Here is a 16,950-nt window from a genome sequence, read left to right on the forward strand (position 1 = left end):
GTAAATGTGTGTTTTAGATGTATAATATGTAACGCTTTTTAAATATGTTAGATACCATATTCATATTACTAAATATTACTTTTATTTGACAATAAATAAAGTATTATATACATATTCGACTTGTTCCGCATTTCACTTTAATATTAATTTAAACTTCATTCAAGTACATCGTTTAGTAAACCGTTCGCTTGTAAATGCATAAGATAACAAATTATAATGACCAAAGCTATTAGTTATCGATTCATCCCACCTCCACCCCCGTGTTACTACAACAACGCCACTTAGTACGAAAATCGACAAATTGGATTATTTGATCTTAGCTGAAACAACTGATACGGGGACTGGAAAGCGGCATTTATCTTATCTTATGCTGTCGTCCAATCGAAGCGTATGCCGTAGGTTATTAAATGCTATTACCCACACATTACGCCTTACAGTTTAACTCGTCCTTTCAGTGAAAATCTGGGAAAGCATTTGTTGAATATTTTGTTGAAAACAAAAGTTCTGCCATGAAATTATTGCATGCACCTGTTTTAAATGGAAAATATCTACATTAGTGTTACTTTTCGCCCTGTGAAAATGGCTAAATCTACGCTTGTCTTACCCAGAGAGAAAGATGTCGTTTTTTACATGATATTTGCCTTGTTGATTCAGAGTATTTAGAACAATAAAATTGGGACATATTTTAATGAAAATAGCAAGTCGAAACTGTAAACTGTTGCCTGAAAATATTTGTTTATGATATTGCTTTGTTCTTCACTATTTAAATGCGTGTTAAACCTAGATGATTTTCTGCAGTTTTATCTAAAAGTTGGTAATGCAGAAGATCTATAGTATGTATGTATTTTTCCGTATTTTTAGGTCACTATTTAATTCTTAACACTTTCAGAATAATAATCAAATTCTACATAATATGAATTTTTATTATTACCAACCTTTTTTGATATAATACTTTGAAAAAATAATACGCATCACAACCGCTTACATAGACTTACAAAGTCTGTAGAGATCAAATAATTTGTAACAGTATTAATTTCTTCATACTGACACTGATATTTTCGCAGAAAAACATTTTATCTCTAGACAGAGGCAAGAGATGTTGTAAATGTTTCAAAAGTGCTATCAGACAGGATTGATTTTATGGCCGAGTGCTTTATATTTAATGACTCTAACGACTGATGCCAGTCTACCGCTTACATTTTAGTCTAGAAAATAAAAGCGTTATTTTGTCAGTTAGATTACCGGTACCCAATTTCTAAATATAAAATATTGTAATCATTAAATTCATTAATGCTTTTCCGAGATTCCAGTTTTGATCAAATGAATGAATATGCGTGCCGCCTTATTCATTCTTAAAGAAGCTAGCCTCGGCTACCTAGCTTCTACGAAATAAAACTTCTATCAAGAGTTGTTTTTGTCCTTGCAACTTTAATCTTGTTTAACCCCAATGGTATTCATCAAATGATTTTTGCACGATATTTTTTTTTATTTCAAACACTTGCAACATCAACTTTTGGTGACTGACACCCTTGTAGACAATTGGGTGAAAGAATGAATAAAATAATAGTTAAATGATGAGTTGTGAAAAAAATAATGAATGAATGAATGAGTGAACTTTTTAACGGCTATTCTGAATTTCTTTTTTATATTAAGATTACAAAATTAAACTGACCTTTTTGACGCTTCTGAAATTGTTAAAGCAACAAAAGAGTATTTCTTCTGAAGTGTATCATTTAAATCGACATACTTAATAGGAAGCAACCCGTGTTTCCGATTAATTGAAATATAATTTCACAAAAATAAATCATTTTATTAAAAATTAAAACATATTAAATCAAATAAGTACTTAATCAAATAAGTGACTTCCTTTCCCTCTGAAATATGCAATATACAGATTATCGCGTGCGGTCACTTAAGCCAGATGTTATCGCCTCAGGATACATGAACGCGCGAAGCGTGTTCCCCACTGATTGGACGGAAGAAATCATACCTAATATCTATTCATTAAAGATGCGCTAATTTGTGTTAATTGGCATTCATCGAGTTTCTGATATTTGTCAATTTTCAGGTAGAAAAATGTTAGAAATTGTCAGACTGGATTACCCCTCTATTCCATTATTTAGTTATCACATGCGCACATGGTAGTATAACGTGAAAACGTGATAGCAGTCACTTGCGCACGTGATAGTTATCACCTGCGCACGTGTGAATCCGTAGCCCGTATATCAAAAAGTACAGTTTCGTATATGCCCCGTATATGACAAGTACGGGATCCGTATACTTAGTATATCATGCGTATACGGAAAAAATCCGAAGCCCGTATATTAGAAAATACAAGTCCGTATATGCCCCGTATATTAGATGCAATCACAGTCCGTATATGACAAAAATACGGGATCCGTATACTACGTATATTCGGAATATACAGGCTCGTATACGTGTTCCGTATATTCTAAAATACGGAAAGTATACGGGAAAAAAGTCTCAAGACCTTTCGAATACATGAAAATGAAACTTATGTTAAAGCGGGACACGAATAAACACCATTTCTAGGGATTATTTTAAAAGTTCGTATATTGCATATATACGGGAAATATACATTTATGTATATTCGGCGTATACGGGATCCCGTATATGCATGACAAATATACGGACTTCCCGTATACTAGATGTTCTGAATACGGGATCGTATATTAGGTCCGTATATTTGTAATATACATCCCGTATACCCCGTATTTTCGAAATATACGGGACCGTACACTATATTGACCCTTTTTTCGCAGTGTTTGTAACCTGCATTAATAATATCAGTTAAATATACTTGAACTTATCGCACGGTACTCCTTAAGACACTCTGTAATCTTTCTTGAATGTATCATTCAGAGATTGGACCATTACCGAGTGTTAGCTAAATACCTTGAGGCTTTACTCGTCAGTCTCGATTTTGACTTTTAAGACAAAGAACAAATACACACATATAGGCATAGTACAAAGGTACAGATACGAGTACTAACACAGTCGGTTCAGTCCTTCTTATTACTTACCACTCAGTGACTCTTGTTTAAAGTATTAAAAGGTACCTAGATTGTTATATACATGGTGATAATTCATTTGTTACGATTGTGTATATCTTAAAAAAGTCCAGAATTAACAGGTAGCCCTCGTCCCCCATATCACCTTGCACATGCTGAGGCCGGTGGTTCTATCCAGGTGCCCGCTCGGGATGAAATAATGAATGGAGGGGCACCTGGGGTCTTCCTCAACCATCAAAGCTAGCAAGTCGCCATATGTACTATAATTGTGTCGGTGCGACGTTAAACCCAAAAAAGCAAAGCAGCAATACAAAAGTAGTAACAGAATTGGCTGGCCGGATGTCAGAATAATTTTACATCAGGCAGTATAATTTCACTGCATTGTAACTACACTGTACGTTTGGATCATGCTAATATTACTGTACAAAGCAAAAATCAACAAAATAGCATTAATCATTCATCACAAATTGTTTAAACAAATGTGTTTCAGGTAGAATACCGTAAACGAGACTTATGGCCAAATAGAGACATACGGCTGTTTCTGTTCCATACAGTGTGCCGTTAGACTGACTTCACTATACCTGCTACAAATAGATATTGCCTCCCACTGCCTTAACAATCATTGATGTTACGTAAAACCTTACACCCTCTTCCTAAAGAAATATGCTTATTAAATTATGAATGAAAAGCCTTTAACCAGTCCACAGATAAGATAAGATAGGAGGGGCGTTCAATATGTAATGTTACTCCGTAAGTAGTTTCGTAACCATTTATTATTTTTGATGCGGTTTTCGACTCATTACAGAGCAATTTATTGGCAACATAATGCTATAAAAATAATAAAAATCGGTAGATGCAAAGTAAAAATATCATCATTTGAGTGAGGTGTACTCTGGTATACGGGACAATTTTATGTCCAAAATATTGAGAATGTAATATGCAATTCCTTGATTCTACTAATCAACATCTAGAACTATATTTCAAGTTTGAGTTTAAACAGATGAAACAGATCTTCACAAAAACATAAGAAAACTAAAATAAAAAGGTTTATAAGTTTTAAATTTATGGTGTATATTTTTAGTCGAAAAATGATAAGGCGAGTATAAGCCTCTGCAATTTTGTAAGGCGCGATAATCATCGTTTAAAAAATTCTTGTATTTTAAGTTGATACTAGTATCTTAATTCTCGGTTGCGAAACTAGTTCTTACAACTTTGATTAATCACTCTCAACACCCATTCCAGATGGAATCAACATCGAGTTTAGATTTTTTAGTTGTATTGTAAAATTAAAAATGCAATAAATAGTTTAAAACAAACGCAAACTCATCACAAATTCCTGTACCTCGTATACAAATGATAGAATTTTCTGATTTTACAAGTTATTCTATTTTTACGAGACTCTGGATGCCCAGAAAAAGGCCTAAATTATAATCATGGTCCAGTATAATTGAGTACACCTCATTAGAATGATTATAATTTTACTTTTAATCTGCCGATTGTTATGATTTATATAGCATTGTGTTTCCAATAAATTGCTCTATAATGTGCCGATAACCGCATCTAAAAATTACCAGCGGTTACGGAAATACATACAGAGTAACATTACATATTGAACGCCCCTCGTATTTACATTAAACTACATACATCCTGCATTTGATTGTGATTTGGGAATATCTATGCACATTTGAAGAAAAATCTTTTATCATTGTCCGTTCAATGCCTTATCATAGTAGAATTGATACATCCAGAAACGTGGGAATTCCACGAAAATAAGATTTTTACCGGTTCCTTAAAAAAGGTATATATGCACTCTGGCGCTCCCCTTTACACACAGCTGTACCGAGAACCTTCGTCAGAGCAGAATGTGTTAAAACTATCTAAAAATAAAAGACAAAAACTTTTAGAAGATTTTTTATGATAGCTTTGTGAAACATTTCATCTGTTGTTTTAGACTGCGTTACGTTTACCTTTTTTGAACAGACAAATCTAGCCTTAATTCATCAGATAGCAAAGGACATTAGTCAACTTTGAGTGCTGAAATTATCCAAATAGCCTTCTTGACTTCCTTTAACCGTCTTACAACATCTAATTCAGAGGGGTTTGTACTCATGTTTGAAGTCGATAAGTGATGATATCATACTTGTCGATTGATTAACGACTGTTTATTTAGTCATTCAAGGTTACGGTGATAACCGATCGAGTTTACATTTAATAGTCCATTGTTACAGTAGTCAAATGGTGATGATGTGATAGTAAATGAGTACATAATTATGTACCCACATATTATATGACCAGACTAGTAGACAGCACTTACTTCTAACATAAAATAACACTTGGACCTGTAAAACAGTTAATGTAATATAAACAAACTGATTTTATATGTAAATATTCATTCATTCAAATCATGAAAGAGAGTATTATGTATACATGTACTAATAGTCTGATGGAATGTATGTAGCGCACAAAGTAGATATCATTTGTTTTGCATATTTCTTATAAATTACATTTTGTAATAAATGATTTCTCTAACATGCCATGGAAAATACCTCATCATTATCTTATTTAGGTTCCTGTTTATAGCATATACCATCGTACCTTCGAGCATTTTCTAAAGCAAGAGAAACAAGAAAAAGTCACAGTCAGGACTTACGTCAGGATAATAAGCCCAAACAACATTTTAATTTTTCTTATTTGATTTCTGACGTTCGAAGCTTTTCATGAAAAGCATTTGGGCGTTTTTTTTAATAGATGTTTTGGAATCTGTAAACGCTAGGTTTTTGTAGCATTTGACTTTGATGGCTTTACTTCCTTTGTAAGGCATATAATAACGAATCCAATAGAATTATAGAAAATTGCACATAAAATATTCTGGACACATTTTTATCCTTTTGCCCTGACCATTTGTTTCTTTTTTTTTATTTTTACACGCCCATTGTATTTCATTTTTTCGTCAATGGGACTCAAAATAATACTCCCCAGTTTTTGATATTTTAGCAAGTTTTTGTCGCAATCTTAACGCTTGGCATTTTTGTCTTGTGTCAACAACAAAAAGGGAACTACTTTAATTAAGAGCTGTCAGTCATTAGTGTATCACTGATAATCCCTTCTGAATCGCCTATCGTGTTATTTGTTAGAAAACATTATATCGACAATTTTTACTATTCCCCAAATGGCAGCATTTGTTTCTGTGTTGCATCAACAGGCGGCTTGCTGTGTTGAATTATCCTATTTCGGTCATGACAAACCAGCCTTTTCAAAATTTTTAGCCTTGAAACGAAAATTTAAAAAGAAAAGCCTTATAAAAGGTGTGTAGTAAATTCGTTCCTATTCGTTTTTGTTACCCTAAAAACTGAATAGTGTCGAATGGATTATGTTGCACGTCTTGCATTGTTACTGTAAAACCTGTTTAGTATTATACAAGAATGTCATCAAATGCAATTTGGCATGTAGACCGTAAGCTAGATATCACATTTAAAAAGTGTGCCAAGTTTGGATAATGCCATTTCGTCAAACTGTTGAATATTTTACATGCTAGTTTTTCAATTTTGGAGCTAATATTGATTGAACGTTTTCATTTTCTAATGACTACCTATAAGCTATTTTAGCCGGAACTAAGAATTTATCTAAGTGACCAGTACATGTAAACTGTAACATTAAGTGGATGGAGCCAGAGAAAATATTTACCTTTTCGAAATTGAGTGATTTTAAAATATATATGTCTTACAGACAAAGAATCCATTTTTGTCCGGAAATTATAATATTTTTATTTAATTTTCTAAAACTGATATGCGTTCTGTTGTTTGAATTTTTAAATTACAGCAGCATTTGAAACTCATTTGAAAAAGAAGCCTATGGTGAAAATAGAAACGAACATTTTACACACCCTTTAATTAGTTCATTAACATAGTGTCAGCTCTTAACACACATTTTTAATCTGATTTTCATTTGAGTGCATTCTTCGAGAAAACGTGTTTATCTCTAGTTTCTGACCGATTGTTAATTTCTTACTTTTTTTATAAAATCGGAAATCTCATTAAATTTATCAATCATGAAATGATTGTCAGGCAATGCTATATTAAGTGACGTATAAAACAAAATTATTGCTAATGTACGTAAGATGTGAATTTCAGATATAGTTTATTATGTAAAAGCTGCACGGTGCATAAAGATATTTTTAATTGCATTATGCATCTGCTGTTATAAAATATGAAATATTGTATTCAGAGGGTCATGAACACATGGTTTACCTTGAAATGGATAAAGATACATCACACAAATTCTTGCTCTAACATTAATGACTTATTTCAGTCATTTTTAGATTAAAACACGTTAGAATCATTAATGAAGCAATCTCATAGATTTTTTGTAAAATCGAAATAATGTTACGAGCCCCTGCATTTCACAATATTAAGCTGACATAGGGATTTGCAAAATTATAAAACAATAGCCATGAAATGAAATTCTGAACAGGATATGCTACCTGTAAATACTGCATCAAACAGTATTTGATATTTTATCTAAACGTCAAAACTTGCTTAATGTTTAGATTCATTGTTAGCTATCGCCTTTAGTTTTGCCGATATACCAAGCATATGTCCTTTAATAACTTGCTATATGCAGTAAATCATATAAATTTGCTTTAACATGTCTCTACTTCAAAACTAATCAAAGTTCGTTATATTGTTAACTTGGCTCTTCAGTAAGTCAAATATGCCTTATTATCTCTTTATCGGTTCACCGAGGATGGGTAAATCATTATACCCTCATATGTGTGCCAAAAAGTAGAACGGGTTTTGTATTAAGTTGAACAATATTCTACAAGATTTACAGCGGGAGTTTTCTGGAGGAAAGAATAATCTCTTTTTGGTAGCGATCAAGGTAATATTTCCTCATGTGGTTTATTATGATATCAATATAATTGGAGTGCAAGGCCGGTATGTCCTGATCTACCGAAATGCTAATAAATCAGACTATCTAGGGCACTTATCAGGTCTGTTTGTTCGTTCGTTTTGGGCTAGGCACAGTTTTTAAACACTATATCAGTTAGGTAATGACAGTTGCTGGAATCTATACCAGAACTAATCTACGATTTTCTCGCATCATAGGTTGATGAAAAATGAATTGAGACACGTGTATTTTATAAGATTGCCTCCCCCAGGAATTGAACTAACGACCCCGCAATCCACAGGGCTGTGCTCTCTCTGTCGAGCTAAGTGGGCTGGGTCGCACGTAGCGAGAAGCAACTCAAACCTTTTAAAAGTCAAATTACGCAAAACATCTTTCGTAAGTCAGTGACCCCCAGCCCCCACCCAACACCCCCCTCTCCCCCTTCTTTTAATTTATTGAATTTAATTTAATTGATGCAAATACGTGGGATGCACCTACGCTTTAAATTCTTAAATTATTTAAACTTAGAAATGTAACAAAATATGTTCTAAGTGGTAAAGGTATACCGTATCCTGATCGAAGCCAATGCAGCAAATTAAATTAATTTGTTAAAAATCCACTTATGAAACAATCGTGCATGTGACTGTGTTAATGGATCTGATAAATGCTGAGCACAGCTTTTAGGTGTTACCGGTTTTCATTATAGGGGTATAACCTAATTTGGGCCAGTAAAATTCTTCATTCTTTTAGTAATGTATCCAAAATATGGAAACATTCAAACACTGATGGAAAATACTGTAATTTTTTCATTGAATTAGAAAAAAATACTCAGAAATAAAATGTAAATAAGAGCATCTTAAACGAAATCATATCAAAACGACTCACATTTTTACATTTTACTGTTGCATATAAGGTCTTAGTAAGCCGTCAAAACTGGAAAGCTTTTCTTCCCAAATGCATAGTAGTAATTAGTAAGACGTCAGTAGGGAACAAGAGACATTGATGATGTTTGGCTGTAATAGGGATCATCTACTCGGCATGTCCAATTATGTCACGAGGATTCAAACATTCTTGACGTTGTGGTTCTTAAGTTATGAATTGCAAACTGTTTCCGTGTTCTGTCACCTGTGATCTTCACCTTTAATGGAGGGACACAAAAATCAAAAAGGTTCATTTACTCTGCAAGTCAAATCGTAATATGAAGTTTAAATATTCGGGATCAGGTGGTTCTCAAGTTTATGATGGGGAAGAGTTTTTTGTGTGTGTGTTTAGGCCTCTGTAACCTTGACCTTTGAAAGAGTGGCCCCAAAATAATTATAAAAATCTACTTTGTAACTAAAAAAAACCCAAACAAATATCATCCTACGAATGCTGAAGGTGCTTGGGCGAATGGTTCTCAAGTTATTGATATGAAAATGTTTTCAGTGTTCTGGGCCTTGGCCATTTGAACATCAATATGGGTCATCTTCTCTACATCATCATCCTCACCACTCTGGCTCAAGTGGTTCTCAAGTTGTTGATCAGAAACGGTTTCCATGTTCAGGCCCTTTGTTCTAGTAAACCCCTTAAAATAAGAGTCATCTACATTGTGAGCCCTATCATCCTAGGGAGAGTGAAGGTTCTAGGTGAAATAATTCTCTAGTTTATAATCGAAAATGAAGTGGACAGATTGCCCCTGTGTCCACGACCTTTGATGGATTGACCCCAAAAGCTGTAGAGGTTATCTACTTTGTACGTCCTATCACCGTATGAAGTTTGATGGTTTTCGGTCAAAATGGCCTGAAATTACTGATTGCAATGTTCTCGGCCCTGTGACTTTACATTAAATAAAGTGATCCAAAGAACAATCATCCTACAAGTCCTATCATGCTATGAAATTTAAACATTCTATGTCAAGTGGTTCTAAATATTGATATCAGAAATGGTTTTCCATGTTCAGGACCTTTTGGCCTTGACTTTTAACAAAGTGACCTTAAAATTAACAGTTGTCATCTACTCTGCATTTCCAGTCACTTAATCAAATTTCAACATTCTGAGTTAAATGGTTCTCAAGTTATTGATCGGAAATTGCATCCCATGTTCATGCTCCTGTGACCTTGACCTTCGAAAGAATGACCCGACACACAATAGAAGTCATATTTTTCTATAAGCCCTGCCACCCTATGACGTTTGAATGTTTTAGGTCATATGGTTCTCCATTTATTGATCGGAAATGAAGTTTGACGGACGGACACATAATTACATTGAATTACAACATAATATAATTTTTAAAGTTAAAAATTGAAATTTAAGTTTTATTCATTAAAAACTAATTCTAATATTTGGAAGTTTGCAAACCAATTACCGCCGTTTGTATTTATTTTTTTTTTTTTTGGGGATGTATAAAGTTTTTCAATTACAACATGTTTCGATGATCCTACTGAATCCCTCTTGATATATCTCAGCGTATATATTCAATTAAATCTGTAAAAAGATTCTGTTGAAGCAAAAAAATGCAACCAAGAATGATAAAAGCAGACTCTGTTTGAGTCTCTCCATTAAAGGTTATAAAAAGGTAATAGAATGTACAACACCTCTTAGGCTCTCCCCTCCCCCAATCCCTCCCGCACCCCACCACCACCTAGCACTTTTTAAGCGCAACTCTTCTACACATGCTGAATGGACTCCATGATCCCAAAAGACCAAAAATATAACAACACAGAATCCAACGCTTAACCTTGCGCTGAGGAAAATGATTGCCATTAGTCATCAACAAACCTTGAATACCATCATTGTATTTGAATCAATTATCCATAATCTCTTTTAATCCAAACTACTAGCAAGGTAGTAACTTGCACACATACCATTAATCTGTTTTACATTTATTAACGAGGGCTAGGGTACTTGACAATTATCGTTATCGTCTTGCGTATCCTGTCTATACGTCCCTTTAATGCTAGCAAAAATTGTTGTTCGGCAGTATTAGCTAGAGGTTTGGGATATCGTATTTGGTTTCAAATTTTCATATCACTATATATATATATATATATATATATATATATATATATACCACCATACGAGATGTGTTAAAAGTACCCGTAAAATTTGCTCTTATGTCTATTTTTTCTGGTCTAGAATTTGAAAATGTGAGAGATATAAACGTATTAAATGAGAATATTTCAATTGCAGATTTCAGAACATATACAGGTCTTCAAAATTAGCGTTAGGCAATATGCCTACCAAACATTTTAATAATATCTTATTTATAAATGTATGTTGTTGGCGTACACTTCACAGTGATATTCAAGCTTTAATGGTGGAAGAAGACCCCAGGTGCCCCTCCGTGCATTATTGCATCAACGAGCTGGCGCCTGGGAAGAACCACCTACCTTCCGTAAGCCAGCTAGATGGCATCCTCACATGAAGAATTCAACGCCCCGAGAGAGGCTCGATGAGGGGCAAGTGATTTGAAGTCGGCGACCTTAACCACTCGGCCACGGAGGCCCCCTGTAGTGAACTGGGGACAACGTGATAACTGCAATGGATGGGTACACTTGTCATTTTGTACCAGTACCAGGGTCATCAGAAGAGATAAATTAATTAATTGCCCTAACTGCATTGAGCCCACCAGCTAGACATTTCAGTCAATAAAAAAACAAAAACAATTGTATATACGTTACTGATATTTCAAAATGTTCAAAACAGTTGACATTTTATTTAAAGTTAAAATTTACAAGTTCAAGCGTTAGTGACACGTTGACATTTTTTTGCAGTATACTTTTACTACAATTGCCGAAAAGTGGTTGAATTGTATTTTTGGAGGGAAATTAGTTCAGCCTATTTGGATAAACATAAATTAAATAAGAAGCAAGGTAAGAATTTTTTATTCGTTCTTAGTTAAGGTAGGGATGTTTTGAATAATTTTTGGTACAAATTATATTTTCTCAAACGTATTTAAATGACCACGGAGCGATAACCCGTTAGACTGCCGAAAACGGGTTATACCGGGATATGGCTTATAATATGCTGAAATAAATTGTAGATAGGTCCGTTTAGTGGGTTTTAGTTTAAACTGATTTTTTAAGCTCGACAGTGATGAAAGCACTCTCGAGTCCGCTTCTTGAAATAAACCACTACGGGTGTTTAATGAGACTGTGCTTTCTGTAAGCCTCGTGCCCAGGTCCTCAGATTGATAGGCTGACTTCTCAACCACTAGACTACCGCTCCCCTATGCTAGTTCGATTTAAAAGATATTTCTGAATATTTCCAGATGACTATTATGAAATTGATAAACATGTCAATCGTTTAAATGTTTTATCTTATGACATATAGTAACGCTGTTGTTTTAATATATTTACTCACGCTTAACATTAATTCATATCATGGTTTTTATTTTCTAATACCGAGGCCCGATTTAATTCTACGTCATTCTATGACGCTACGCCATTACTGCCGGTTTAAGTTTTCAAACGTTCAGAACTATCTTTACACATCACGGTTGTTTGCGAAATCTCTCTTACACTCCGACCAACAATATATATACTGAAGAACAACAAAATCAAGAATGGTTTGATATTTTTGCAAGTCTTACTTAACATGGGGTCTGCAATATATGATTGCATTCACGCTTGGACCGATGAAATACCATGATAGCTACGTCTATTTCATAACGTCAGACTCATTACAACTCGATGAATGAAGATCGCAGTTAGAATGCAAAGGCCAATGCGTTCCTATGGTTAATCTTCTTAAACAACACGGCTTCAGAGTGTCGATGTCTGGGTATTTACACATATTTTTAAACGTCTTAAAACAAATACGGGTACCGTCCCTGCATGGGATGCTCTTAACGCATATAATTCATCCATTCTGCTTTTAGTTTTGCATCGGATTATCACTGAGTGAAGACATTTTGTTTTTGTTTCGTATATAAAGTCGTTCAACATTGATCATGATTTTTTAGAAGTGTGTGATAACCGATTGATAATACAGTTACACGGCCTGAGATGTATCCTGATATTAATTCAAACGTATCAGGTTTAATCAATCCTGTTTGTGTATTCCACAGTCAATTTCGATTACCTTTTACAGCAAATGGATGAATGTGATTTGTATTATCATGGTCTTCAGGTATACGTCCTTGCATATAGTGTGAAACACACTCTCTACTGTCAATAGTCGCAGGAATTGGATGATTGCTGTTCCGCTATCATCAGTATATATGACATTTGGTGTCTTTAAACGACCTTTTTCGTTATCAGTATACGGTTGATTGGATGTAGCCTCGTTTAAAGTCATAGTGGGAGGCAAATGATCATCTATATTGTTTTAAGTTATCGATTCATAACCATTATCACGGAAATTATTTGAATCACTGTCCCTGGAAAAAATAAACACAAACGTAAATGATAAACGATTTCATATCTTATTATTTGAAATATTACCTATTTTCTTGTTTCAATTTAACACTTGCTACCAATAATATTTATGGAATGTTGAATCTGTTTCATGCCGCTCACCTATGGTATATCTTTCTGAGATCGTTTACGTTATTAATACATTGTTTCGGCAAAGAATATATAATCTTGTTTCGGTAAAGTATATTTAATCATTTATTATTGGTGGTCGCCTTCTTATATATGTATGATATATGTTTTTCATAATATTATTGAAATATTAGAAGGTTGGAATACATACTTGCACCGGTCATTTTGTGCTTTTTGGCATATTCTCCGAAAATCTACACAACATTATATTGTAAACTTGACTGTGATCTTAGGTATTTTAATTTGATATTTTAAATTATATATATGTTCTATCGAGTATGTTTGTGAATATGATATACATAGCCATAAATAAGATTACAATTTGCGACATTTTATGCTTAAAAAATATTGTATTAGGATGAAATGTATTTTTTTTTTTTGTCTTAAAGCAGATATTTCTGAATTTTAGTTAAACTTACCTTAAGGCTTAACTGCACAATGTTAACCTTTTAAGTATTTAACCAATTTCGTAATGCATTATCCGTAAAAGTGATTGTTCTATTCTTCTTATGACTTTATTTTGTCGTAGCTTGTTTTTGTTGTAAAGTTGATCAGTATCAGATCTTAGGACTTGTATTCTGACCTACATAATGGATAAAACTGAATAAAACCACATTTTTAGTATTGTTTGATGTCTTTATATTTTGAGCAAATAGATCCCACTGAAAGAAACAATCATTAGATATATGTTGTCTTAATTTAATCTTGTTTTCGTGTACATTTATCTGAAATTCTCTGGTCATTGCGTGCCTACCTTGTGACCTCATATTATGAGAGTCTATATATAAAAATCTAAACAAAGTATGTATCGTGTTCTAAACAATCATCTGATTAGCACAACTTTCGTTGCAAGTGCAAAACAAGACATTGTTAGTGTAACAGCTAAGTACAGCCTGTTTCGATGTATCTTATAAATGAACAATGATCTTTTCTGAAACCTGTTTACAGAATTTCATAAAATGACAGAGAAGATATTAATACAATATATATTACCCTCCCAAAAAGTGCTAACATTATACCTTATCAAATTAAAATGTATTCTAAAGAGTATTAAGCTGCGATACGTGGTTTTAAAGTAGTAGTTATCACTAGATGAGAATACACCAGGGGCCGTATTCATAAAGCATCTTTAGTATAAGTTTTGACTTAAGTTTAAGATTTTACTTAAGTTTATGGTGATTTCAACTTAAGTCTAAGTAAAAACATAAGTTCTAGTCATAAAACAGCTAAAACTTAAGACACGTAAGAAATGACTAAAGTCAGAAAATAAAATGGCGTGGTGAGTACGATTAAAGTGTTGTTTTCAGATAAAAGCACTTTAAACATAATTATACATGTTGTATCTGTCTGAAATTAATGTTGTTGTTTTTTAATGTTTTCGTCCACAATAAAAAACAAGAGTTACTTATTAAGTTGTTTTATGAATAACAAATATACTTAAGTAAAATAAATTTCTAACCTAAGTAATACTTAAGTAAATAATCAATTTCTTATACTTATACTTAAGATGCTTTATGAATACGGCCCCATATATAGAGAACACAGATGTATGCTAGCAGATCTCAAGCTTGCATGACAATCACATGGATATAAATTAAACACATTGAACAATTACTCCACTGTTTTAAAAGTTTAACATGACCGGATGAGGGCAGGATTTCCAAATTAAAACGAATCTCTGTTTAAAGAACCGCTCACTGTATGGCGCATAGATCATTTACATGGAATGAAAATTGTTAAATATACTACCATTACAAATATCTTAAATAGACTTGGGTCGTGACCACGACTTTTCATTTGACACCAGTACTAGTATTTTCCAGGAAGCGGACTCGGGAGTGATTCCAGTAAGTTTGAAACTTTCATTACAATCAAGATAAGATATATAAGTATAAACATAACAACAGTAAATTAAAATGGACCTATGTATTGATAAACATAGATCCTTAACATTTTATGGACTATGGTCTAGTAGTCTAATCTGAACATAACAAAAGTTAAAATGTTGTGTAAGTTGTTGCTCGCTTTATGAAAGATATTAACAATTATAATTGTTTATTTTTTTAAGTTTACGAATGTAACTGTGTTATCAATGCAGAAAATGACGCGACATTTTGGTAGTGGCAATGAGAATAATATGTATGTGGGGTGGTGATGAGAGAGGAGAGGAAGTAACGCAGAAATGTGGATCGTTGCACCCCTAAGAACACTTACACGTATTTAACTTTTTTATGTTTAAAGTCAGTACCTTGAATAAAATGAGGTAAATAATCAGAAACGTAATAAATGTCAAAGAAGCGAATAAAATGCAACGAGTAAATCCGCACGTGACATTTCATAAATATATCTAAAAATAAAATGAGGTCAGTAACAATATTGTTTACGCTGATGAGTCGCTTAGATAATTGTAATTGTATTCTAAAGTAAAGGTAAATGATTTAATACTTAATGTTCATCCACTGTAATAAGTGCATATGCATAGTTATCTTGAATAAAAATAAGAGGTTCAAATCATATGCATTCTGCACTAACCAGTTCTGACATAGTTTTAATCATATACTTGCCCTACATGTCAGTCCAGTCTTTTTTATCAAATCCTTACCCTTTGCCTACTATTCATCATTAACAGTTACTAACCTGTTACCCGTAACTAAATCTCCAAATCGTTCGTACTGGTCCGAGAGCTCACGGACATTTATTGCAACAATTGAGGCCAAAAGAAGTTTATACATTTTTGGAAACAATATTTTATATCCTCCATGAAAACCCATTTCTTAAGTGTCAAAGCCGTACCTATCTATATTTTGTTCACTTATGTTTGTGATAGGGGAGGTAAAACTCACCTGTAAAAATTTAGGGGGTAGGGTAAAGTTTACGACTACCAGTATTTGTTATTACTGTTTAATTACAGTAACTATCTTATTGTCAGTAGATGTATTTATTTTAGGACTTCTCAAGGCAATAACTAACAAGAGCATACAAGCAGTAGCACTTTATTATTCCAGGTCAACACTTCCATACAAACAAGTTATGCCATAGATATCGAACAATACTATATATCAAATTATCAGTAGTATAAATAAGTGGCAGAAAAGGCCGCATGATATCAGGCCCACTGACTGACGAGCTAGCAAGCGCATGTTTTCATCAATAAATTGACTTAATAGCAACTGCGGACTGTGGGCTTGTGAAACTAGGAATTACGCTACGTAGTAATGAGCAAAACCTAGTTCACACTGTAAAAGGACCTATCCGCTAACCAACATAGCGGTAACACACTGAAAACTGACCTAGCTGTTAACAGTCGACCTAGCGGTTAACAGACTTTAAATTGACATAGCGGTTAACACACTTTAACCGACTTAGCGGTAAACACACTTTAACCGACCTAGCTGTTAACACACTTTAAACCGACCTAGCGCTTAACACACTTTAACCGAACTAGCGGTTAACACAATTGAACTGACCTAGCAGTTAACACACTAAAGTGTTAACAGAGCTAGTGG

General features: G+C 33.6%; 1 protein-coding gene across 2 annotated transcripts in view; it reads left to right on the forward strand.

Annotated features, from left to right (window-relative positions):
• The first annotated feature begins 11,666 nt into the window (after nucleotides 1-11,666).
• LOC123542823 (uncharacterized) overlaps nucleotides 11,667-16,950 on the forward strand; it is a 57,496-nt gene continuing 52,212 nt past the window's right edge. Inside the window, exon 1 of one of the 2 annotated variants that reach the window (XM_053530976.1) lies at nucleotides 11,667-11,770. The gene's annotated coding sequence lies outside the window, so the exon portion shown is untranslated. The remainder of the gene's footprint in view (nucleotides 11,771-16,950) is intronic. The other variant, XR_008368562.1, reaches the window with a different exon arrangement.

This window comes from Mercenaria mercenaria, chromosome 19, assembly GCF_021730395.1.
Source record: "Mercenaria mercenaria strain notata chromosome 19, MADL_Memer_1, whole genome shotgun sequence".
NCBI classification, from domain to species: domain Eukaryota; kingdom Metazoa; phylum Mollusca; class Bivalvia; order Venerida; family Veneridae; genus Mercenaria; species Mercenaria mercenaria.